At 45.7% G+C, this 9,714-nt stretch overlaps 1 long non-coding RNA gene across 1 annotated transcript; it reads right to left on the bottom strand.

Annotated features, from left to right (window-relative positions):
- Positions 1 to 314: 314 nt before the first annotated feature.
- Positions 315 to 9,298, bottom strand: LOC104839219. Its single transcript, XR_775148.1, has 3 exons — positions 9,222 to 9,298; positions 8,417 to 8,501; positions 315 to 2,910 (listed from the first exon to the last, which is right to left on the bottom strand). It is a non-coding gene; the product is annotated as an uncharacterized LOC104839219 (long non-coding RNA).
- Positions 9,299 to 9,714: the final 416 nt, after the last annotated feature.

Raw genomic sequence — 9,714 nt, 5'->3', positions numbered from 1 at the left:
AGGAGTTCTCCTGTGTGGTCAGAGCCAGAGCGTTATGGGCCTGCAGGGAGTGGGGAGGAGAGCTGTGGGGTGGCTTGGGAGTATTTGATCCATATGGAAATACCACATTGCAGTTTTAAAATTCCTTTCCCCTCCTTCAAATCTGACAGTGATTTTCTCCAACTAATCCATGGCCATTGCCAGACAAACCTGAGAAAATTAGGTGCACTCGTGAGTCTGGATGCTGTAAATGTTTGGGTTGGTTTTTTTTTTTTGAAGGCAAAGGATGAGCAGTGATCATTTAGTTTGTTCTTTGTTTGCATAGTGCTCTGCGTGTTAAGCCTTATCTCTTGTCCATTCAGGTTCCTGGTGACTCTTGTGCTATTAATGTTAAGGATTAACTAACACGTTTCTAGCTTGCTGAAGCTCTTGCGGCAGCTGGTTAATGTAAGAGCTTGATTATTTCCTTCTCTGAGCAAGGCTGCAGCTTTGAGTTCAGATGCCTTTCCTCCTTCCCATCTCTGTTGGGATGCTGCAGGTTCTGCAGAAACAAATGGGACCAGATCCAAGCTGCTCTCAGCGATGGCTTTGCAAGCTCTGGGACGTATTCTTGCAAAACCCCCTCATTTAGTGAAAAAGCCATGAGGACACTGTTGTAGTTCTTGGGTCCTGCTTCTCTCTTGTGGATTTCAGAAGCTAAGGAGTATGAGCAAATGAGGAGTGTGGTGAAGATGGTAAATTTAGAGGGACAAGATTTCTTTGGAAATCTGGTTAGCTTCAACAGTGAACTGGAAGTGATTTTAGACTTGACAGTAGTTACCAGGTCCGTTCCCAATTGGTACAGCTTCACAAGAACAGTTTTCTGTTCCTTTATAAATCCTTTCCCCTTCCCTCCTGCTGCTAAGTAAAAGAATCACATAAACCAGCAAAACTGACAATACATACAAAAGACCCATTTTTCCAGTCCCTTCCAATTTGTGTGGATACTTGCATTATAAATATGCATTTGTACAAGTCATCTGATGTGTCAGTGTGGTGACGTGGCATCCCTTCTGCTGTCCGGCCAGATTACTGAAACACTCTAACCAGAAGGATCACAGATGATGACTAACATGCTTTTTCATATGAAAAACTGCTTGTGCTATTTTTTTTTGTGCTTTCATGATTGTCCAGTGTATCTCTGAATGACTATTGGCTGTGAGGAATTTGTGGGCAGTAAAGAACAGATTATCACAAAGAGCAGTGAAATGATCTTGTTATTTCTTTCAAGTGAATATCTCAGGATTGAGTTTGCTCACCTCAGAATAAACACACAGGGAAGAGGCATGGTCTCTGTGCTGTTTGAAGGCCATTTTAACTATTGAGCAACTTGTCAAAGCACTTGGGGTCACTCTAATGTTTTAATCTTGACGTTGAGACTGTATGTCTCTGAAAAGCCAAAACTTCATTCAAGCATGAGCTTGAATTCACCAAGACTGGATAAAAAAGTGTGTGGGTTTTGCAGGTCAGTCAAGGCAATTTTCTGGCCATGAGCTCTATGGATGCATCAACTGATTTCCCGAGAATTACTGCAGTTTAATTAGAGTTAAAATCTTGAATCAAAGCCTGAACTTGAGCCAAGGTTCAAGTGCTGGGTCCCTGTCATCTTCTACCACGATGTGCAAGCTTGGCCCTTCTACCTAATTTAGCCCAGGAGCTCTGGGCAGGCCACTGCTGGTCTTGGGGAAGCCTTTCTAATGCTGCAAAAATTGAGGCTTATTTCTTACTGCCTCTTATCGTTAGCACAAGCTTTTGGAGCATTTTTTTAGTGTTAGAATGTATTTGGCACCTGCCAGAAGTATAACATTGTGGTAGGAATATATGCATCTTACTAATGCCAATTTTCCTGTGGTTTCCTTGAGGGTTATCTGTAATCCAGCCTCGGGCTGGATTCTTTCTATGTGTGAACTCATGGCTCCACTTGTATTAGTAGTGCTGTGCTGATTAGCAGTGTTGTCTGGTCCCAGCCTGATGATATCCAGCTCCCACGAGGGAAACGGTTGGTGGTATTTTAGGCTGCATGGTCTCTGCTCTAGCCTTTGACCTAGACACATCCAGCTTGTTGGCGTACCCACGTGGTGGTAGCTGTGTTGGAGAAGGTAGTGGTCCGCTCCTGAGTCTGTAATTGGTGCCCCATGGGAACAGCATCCCTCCATTCCATCAGCATCCCTCCATCCCAGTGAAAGCTTGGTTTGCTGCCAGAGTTATTTGATCCAGAATGAAACCATGCACATGGGTTGAAGGTTTTTCTTCTAGCTGTGCTCAGCTTCTTTGTAAAGAGTCTCTATTACACAGAATCTGGAAAAGTGTCTTTTATTCTTCAGCGCATGTTTCTGATTAGTGCTGGAAATGAACATGAATATTTTCTTTTTTTTTAAACATATTCCTTTTGAGGTTAATGTTGCAAGTGGATTTCAAGTTAATGGAAGTGAAGTTGTAATTGTGTGGTTCATTGGACTTGGGGTTGAAGCAATAGAGATTCTTCTTCCTTTGCTACTCTGCAAACAGATGTCTCTTCCTTACAGTCCTCAGCTCCCCCTGAGCCCTTCTGTCCCCAGCTGTCTCCAGTGACACCCACAGCTCCATGTGCAGGGCTCTACCTCTGAATGTGATGTCCTGTGTCAGCATTAAAACTTTGCAGCTCAATCTCCAGCAGCTGCTCTGGTATATTGGAGAAACCACTGAGGTGGTGATTCTGTGGATCAGACCATGTGTGGGTTATCCTCCTTCTGTTAACAGCTCCAGGCCTCGTTACTGATGAAGTCTTCTCCAGCCATTTTTATCTAAGGAGCTTTTAGAACTTGTCTAAGTGAAGCGGGATGAAGTATAGCTGCTGGTGTGATACTATATTGCTGGTGAAGGCAATTCTCTTTCCTGCTGTCTAGATAGTACCTGTGAATTAGATAAAAGAAAATAGATCTCACACCCTGTATGGTCCTGAACAGCTGGTCTAAGAGTGTTGCGATGGATAGACACATCCTAAAAGGGAGTGGAAAACTCTGTCCCAGCAGTCTGCACTGGTACCTGTGCCAGCTCTGCATCCGCTGCAGAGCAAATGAAGTGACATCCTTGCTGTCATCTTCCATGCTCCCTAGCCGACAGCAGGATGGCCTGGGGAGATGGCAAAGGGGAGGACGGATTAGAGGAGTTGGGGCTGGGTGCCTCTGCAGTGCACAGGCTGGTGCAGATCCTGCCCTGGAGGGAGCCAAGTCTAAATGTCGGCCTTTACTTTAAAAACTGCCGGTGTTGTGTAGGTGCTGCAGGCACCTCTGAAGTGTGGTTCAGCTGAGGGTTCTCCCACCACCCTAGTGCTAAAGTTGTCGAAGTCCTGGGATGGCTCCGTGACTTGGCCCAGACCTGTACGCCCCAGGAGAGAGCTCTGGAGAGCTGGGAGTGCAGAAATGCCTGTAGGAGGAAACTGGTCTTGGATGGAGACATCTCCAGTGCTGTCTGGACACCCTGCCGTGTTTGTGCTGGGTGAAGAAGGAAGCTGAATTATCTGATCTCAGACTCACTAGTAAATACATTTAACAGAAGCAAGGGCTGCTCAGATGAGCTGATGCTGCTTTGCTGACTCCAGCACAGCATGAGATGTCTCCTGCTGGTTTTGGCCTGTCCCTTTCTGACATGACCTTTGTTTGGTTTGGGTTCTTTTGTTTGGTTGGTTTTTTGTTTTTACTGGACTGTGTAGAGAGAGCAAGTTCCTGGGTTACATCCTCCATTGTTTGTCTTCACCCTGTGGTTTCTATTGATAATGGAAATTGCTCATTTGTTCTTTTGATTTTTACATCGTATGAGTGCAGTGGCATGGATCATTTACTGTGAGGAAAAAATAATTCTCAGGTGGCCTGTCTTGTTACTATTATACGCATCCAGAAAAAGTTTGGGGTGTATCATGCAAAAACTCTGATGGGTTTTGGAGAAAGTACGTGTTGACTGTATTGGAGGTGAACATCTCTGGCAGCTCCCTTGTTAGCTCTAGGTTCAGATTCAGCAAAGTCAGACATCGTCTGTGTCAGGGCAAGTATCCATAAGATGCTCCTCTTTCAATACTGGAATGCTTTGCATCCATGGTGTGTTATATCAGCAGCTGCAAGAAGCATGAAATAGTAGAACATTTGGCCCAATATTGTCTGGAGGGAGTGATTTAAACGTAGCCTGGCTGGGATCTCGCTTGCACTGACACAACCCAGTTGGAGCGATTCTTGGCTTCAGTAGTTGCGAAGGAGACCCCAGTGAAGCCCAGTGTCCTCCGGTGCCGCTGCCTTTCTGCTGCGCCATATGGTCCCAGCCTGTGGATCTGGAGGGAATTAGTCATTGATTATAAAACGTGAAAAAAATACTGCTCAGCCAGTGAGCCAAGGTGAGGTTAAGCTCTGCAAATGTTATAACTTTGTCCTGCTGCGGCACATCCGCTGGGTTGAGTGAACTTGGGATTGGCCGATTTTAACTGTTGGACTCTTCCATTTTGAAGTCATTCTGCTGGGGACGTGGGGAAGCATTCTTAATTTCAGCTAAATGAAGCGTATTTCATTCTGTTTCTTAGTCCAGTGCACTACAATAAAATCATAGCATGGCTTGAGGGCATTTGAACTGCGTTAAGAGGGAAGACTCATAGACACTGTGTCTGGGGTGGAAACCTTTGATTTTCATTTCACAGCCCAAACCCGGGGCTCAGTCTGCTGCTTCCACGCTATAAATAGAGGTAACCCCAGAATGCGCTCAGCATGCCGATGCTCTCCGGTCCTGCCCACAGTGCCGGCTTCCTGGCAGTGTGTTCAGAGCAGCATATTTTTAGCTGTTGTGCTCTCTCTTTCTCTCTCTCTCTCCAGATCTTCTCTTCTTGCCTTGCCAGGCTGCCAGCTTTGCCTGCTGTTTATCTGCTTTCCAGGACTGTGTCTAGGTCCTCCCTCGGTGGAGGGGCAGTGGGACATCACAGATAGCAAGCTTGGCTTGGGCTCCATAGCACTCCCTCCTCTTTCCAGATTTGCTGTTAAGGTGTTAGCCTGTATGAATTTCTTATTTGCTCCTTATTTTCCCTTTTGTTGAAAGGGGATTAACAGCACTATTACATATTATTGATGTTGTTAACAGGTTGAAGCAACAGCTGTCAGAAAAGCTTCCTTCTAATGCTGTCTCCAATACAGAGCAAATGAATTCATCTTGTCCACCTTTGGGTTTACCTATTTAAAAAGGGTATGAATAGTCATTACAGATCCCCAGAGAAAACCTGTGAGTCAGGACAGATAAGCAAATTCTCAGAGATGTTTGCATAAAAGGTACAGGCTCAGCCAGGGCACATGGATGCTCTGATGGCTGTGCTGCATTGGATGCTCCAAGTCCTATGTGTGTTTTTCCACTGGAGTCGTTGCTAAAGGGAATAAAGCCTATTTCCTATGTGCGATCCTGTCCAAGCTTGTAAGCTCCTTGCTCTGCTTCCGTCCTGCTTTGCCACAGACTGAATGAACTCTTTGAACATAAAAGGATGTATTTAACTAGCTCAGCATGGCTGCATATCTGCGTTTTTCAGCTTGCCACCCATAAGGGACGTTTTTCTCTGTTTTTTGCGCAATTATGAAAGCCAGTTTTCAACACCGCACCTTGCCCGCATGCAGACAAAGCAGAGGTGTCCGTTCTCTGCAAGGAGCTGAGCCAGGACTCGAGTGCTCTTGCAGCTTGTCTGAAGAAGTACTATTTAAAACTCGGTTGACCGAAGGAAATAATGCCTTTTCATTCTTGCTAGTGTCCAAAGAAGCAGTAGACATTTAGAGAGGAGAAAATAATTAAGAAAAAAAATCAGGGACTGGGTTTAATAGAAAAAATAATATGTTTAAAATTTATAATGCCTGGTTATCATGCACAAACTCCTAGAAACTTCAGCCCTTCTCTCGCCGTCAGTAATGGAAACGGCATGCTGAGCGATGTGTGTAGCAGCAGTCTGCCCCATTGCAATGCAGATAAAGCTGTCAAGAAGACAGACTGGGTGTTCACACACACGGGTGGACAGTCCCAGCTCTATTTTTGGCCCTTTGGCTGGCGGTGCTCTTGGGGGGGCAGAGTGGGGGGGCGGCCCTGGGTGGTGCTGGCCGGGGGTTCTCCCTGTGCCGCCATGGTCAGGAGCACCGCTGTTTCCCTGGGACTGGCCCTGTGGTTCAGCCACATAATGTTGTAGGCACAGAGGCTTTTTATATTAGAAGAGGAAAGGGAGGCAGAAAATGCACACACATTCATATATATAGGCAGAGGGTTCTGAGCATGAGACACTTTTTCCATGTTGATTTGCCAGGCAGCTCTTTTCCCTTCCCTCCCTCCATCCCAGGCTCATTGGTATGAAAGTTTTCCTGCTTTTTAATATATTTTCCTTTTTTTTTTTTGTATGATGCACTCTTCCAGCTGACAAGGTTTGTAAGGTTGTGGCTATGTTACAAATCACAGTTTAGGGGTGTTCTGCAGCTTAAATCGGTGCTGTTTTAATCCCTTTGCTTATTGTCCAACAGATCTGGTAGATGGTGAGAAGATAGTTAAAATAATACAGTTGAACAACAACATCACCCCCAAAATCTGGGAGTTTCTTATCCATTTGCAGGGTAGAAATCCTGTTTCAAAATACTGTTGTGCTCAGGTGGGGTTTGTATTGAGCTGAGGAGCCTCCGTGGCTCCATTCTGGAGCTTGACAGCTCCAGCATCTGATGTCTGAGATGATGGACACCATCCTGGAGCTGCTGTTCCTCTGGCAGGACCCACCAGAAACTGAGGAGCTGCCAGACTTTCTGGGAATACCCATATCAGGACATCATGGCATTTGGGGTAGTTTCAGAGTATAGCATCCCCCCGAGGTAGTTCATTGTATTTAGTGTGCCTGCTTTTATTGTGCTAAGAAAAGAGAAACCGAGGCACTAATTGGTGTATGGTTTCTGCATATGGCTAGGTTTTAACCAAAGGCTTTGTTAAGGTGAATTCTGGTTCTTGCTGAGTTTTTCAGCATCTCTGGGAAATGAGTGTTGTGGCAATCACCACTTCACAAACAGGCAGATGGAACAGCAGAGAAATTAAACGAGTTGCTGATGAATTAGAAATGTTGCCATAGCCAGCAGGTCCCGATGGCTTGCCTGGAGTCTGGGAGGCAGGCAGGCTCCTGGGAGTTACTGGTTACTTTCTGAAATGGGTATGGGAATGGAGGAGACAGGTGCATCTGAGTTTTGTCTTTCCAAGTAATGTATGATGTAGGGTAGGTTAAGATGTCCACATATCTTTCTCCAGCACTGTGCATATGAATTAATCTTACTCATTGGGGTAGCACATGGTTAATACTTTCTCATTAAAAAAGATGGAGCAGAATTAGCCCAACGTCTGGATTGCTGTGTTCTGGTTTAGCATCTGCTTGGAACATGCAATGCATCCCGTGTTTCAGCTGGTCTAACCCCATGACAGGATTCTCGTACACAATGTGTTCCCAGGACGGTGACTGCAATCTAGCCAGAAAGTAGTCACCTTTTGCTTTCTTTTTTTTCCTGTGATGCTGAACGCAGGAGCCGCTGCTGTCCTTCCAGCTGAGCTGGCTGGAGAAGCCAAGCACCTCTGGGAAGTGGTCTCTTTGCAGGAGCCTCTTTGAGCTCTCTGCCAATGCAGGGCATGTGCTGGTCCCTAAATTCCTGTGCTTTCCTCTCTCAGCAAGGAAACCTGTCTCTGGAAGTGCTGCACTTGTCTCCAGGATAAAATATCCTGGAGCGAGAGGTGAACATGCGTGTCCCACTTAATTATTTCAAAAGTTCTCTCTGGTGTTTCTGGAAACCCTAAATACATTCATGGGTTTGATATGTTTGAATAATAATGTTTGACATCTTCAGGGAAAGGTGGAGGTCTCTTCTCAGGTGTTTTTCTGTTTAAAATAACATATAACATTCCTTTGATCACAGAGGTGATTGTGCATAGCAGATTCCCAACAGAAAACATGCCTCACCAGATGTAGAGTCATAGTGAGGAGATTGCTCCACGTACCATATTCATATGAACTCCCTTGATCCTTTCAAACCTTCTTCTCGCTTTAGGAATCAGCCGGACCTCCAGTGGGAGACTTCGGAGACTCAGTGACCAGACAAGTCCAAGTAAGTTGCATGAATTTCTCTTTGAAATTTCCTCATCCAATAAAAAAAAAATTTAAAAAATTGAGAGAATGCAAGAAGTAACTCTCAGAAATCACATCTCTTGCCTCTTGTCCACTGGCCATGGTTTGAAAGGCAAAGCTGGCTGCTAATAAATGCAGAGCCCTCTATGCTGTAGAGAGAGAGCAGTATATATAAAAAAAGAGAGCAGAGTGTGTGTGTGTATATATGTATATTTAACACCCCCCAAACTATGGAAAGAGAGAGCAATGTAAAATAAAAGATTAATTACTCACTGAATAATGGATCCAGAGAGAATAATTAGAAGGCCCCATCTCGATTCAAGGGATCTAACACAGGGCAACAGAAAGCAGGAATTGCCTGAGGTTGAAATATAGCTTTAGTCATTAGCAGCTCTTTCGTACTCTCCTTAGCTATTATTTTTTATTGGATGTGGAGATTTATGGATTATATGTGCTTGTGACTAAATTTACACTCCTAATTGCAACTTAATGTTTCTGAAGCTGTTTCTGATTCAGAAGGAAGCAGGTGGGAGGGTTTCGTTCTCAAAAAAGGTGTTTTCCAGCCTCGGGAAAGCAGTAGCAGAAGTCTCGGTGCTTGTGAGTACCTGAGCCCGTGCGCTCTGCTTGCATATGCGTGACATGGGTTGGGAGTGCCCAGGGATGGAGACACGTCTCTGGTGCTTACCTGTGTTGGCCTGACCCAAATTACACCCTGTGAGTAGAAAACTTCACTGTTATCATCTAAAATACTCAAAAGGAAGCTAAGGCAGCCCATTTCTGGGCTTTTCCTTTTGATGGCCCCTTTTGCTGGCTGTGCTAGCCCCTCCGAGGGACCTGTGCTGCTCCACAGTTCAAACCTCTGTGGAAACATCTGTCTCCAGAATCGGGGTCCTTTGTACATCACAGAAGTTCATCTTTCTTAGCAGGTGCTTTGCTGCAGTTGAAGTCTTCCTTCATGTTTCCTTCTCTGAGATGTATGACCACTCCTTGGCATTGCCTCCTCATTTTCTCCGGGATGCTGACAGTTGTTTCTGCTCCTTGCTGCAATCAGCCTGTCCCCCCCAAGAACCCCACTCACCTCCTCAACACCCTGCTCCAGCCACGCTTGGTTCAGGGCTTTCATCTGCTCCTGTCCCCTTGGTTTCTCTGTCACTCACAGTTGCTCCCTCCGGGCTTGATTTGCTATTTTAATTCATTTTCTCAGCCCTCATATCCTGTCTCAGCTCCCAGATGTACTTATCAAAACAGTCGCTTTCAGCTTTTCCCTCTGTGTGGGTGGGAGGAGAAAGCCACCCTCGGGATGCCTTCCTGGAGCAGTGACTTCAGCGCTTCGCTCTATCAAGGCATCAGCACATGGGGAATGGGGATTAGTCACAGACATCCGCTTATGCATGTGCTTAAATGCCCTGGGAGCTGTGACACTGCCTGCCTGGCCCTCATCAAGCACTAGTGATAAGCACAGGGACAGGTATTCGCGTTATGGCACAGACGAGGGTGACAGGGGTCTGGCACGCTGTGACACTGTCCTGCTGCTGGGATGCTTGCTGCTCTGCACCTGGAGATGCGCAGCC

This window comes from Haliaeetus leucocephalus, unplaced genomic scaffold (assembly GCF_000737465.1).
Source record: "Haliaeetus leucocephalus isolate CR32 unplaced genomic scaffold, Haliaeetus_leucocephalus-4.0 Scaffold657, whole genome shotgun sequence".
Taxonomy (NCBI): Eukaryota; Metazoa; Chordata; class Aves; order Accipitriformes; family Accipitridae; genus Haliaeetus; species Haliaeetus leucocephalus.
Note: the sequence above shows the minus strand (reverse complement) of the source record. Positions and strands in the feature narration are given on the sequence as shown.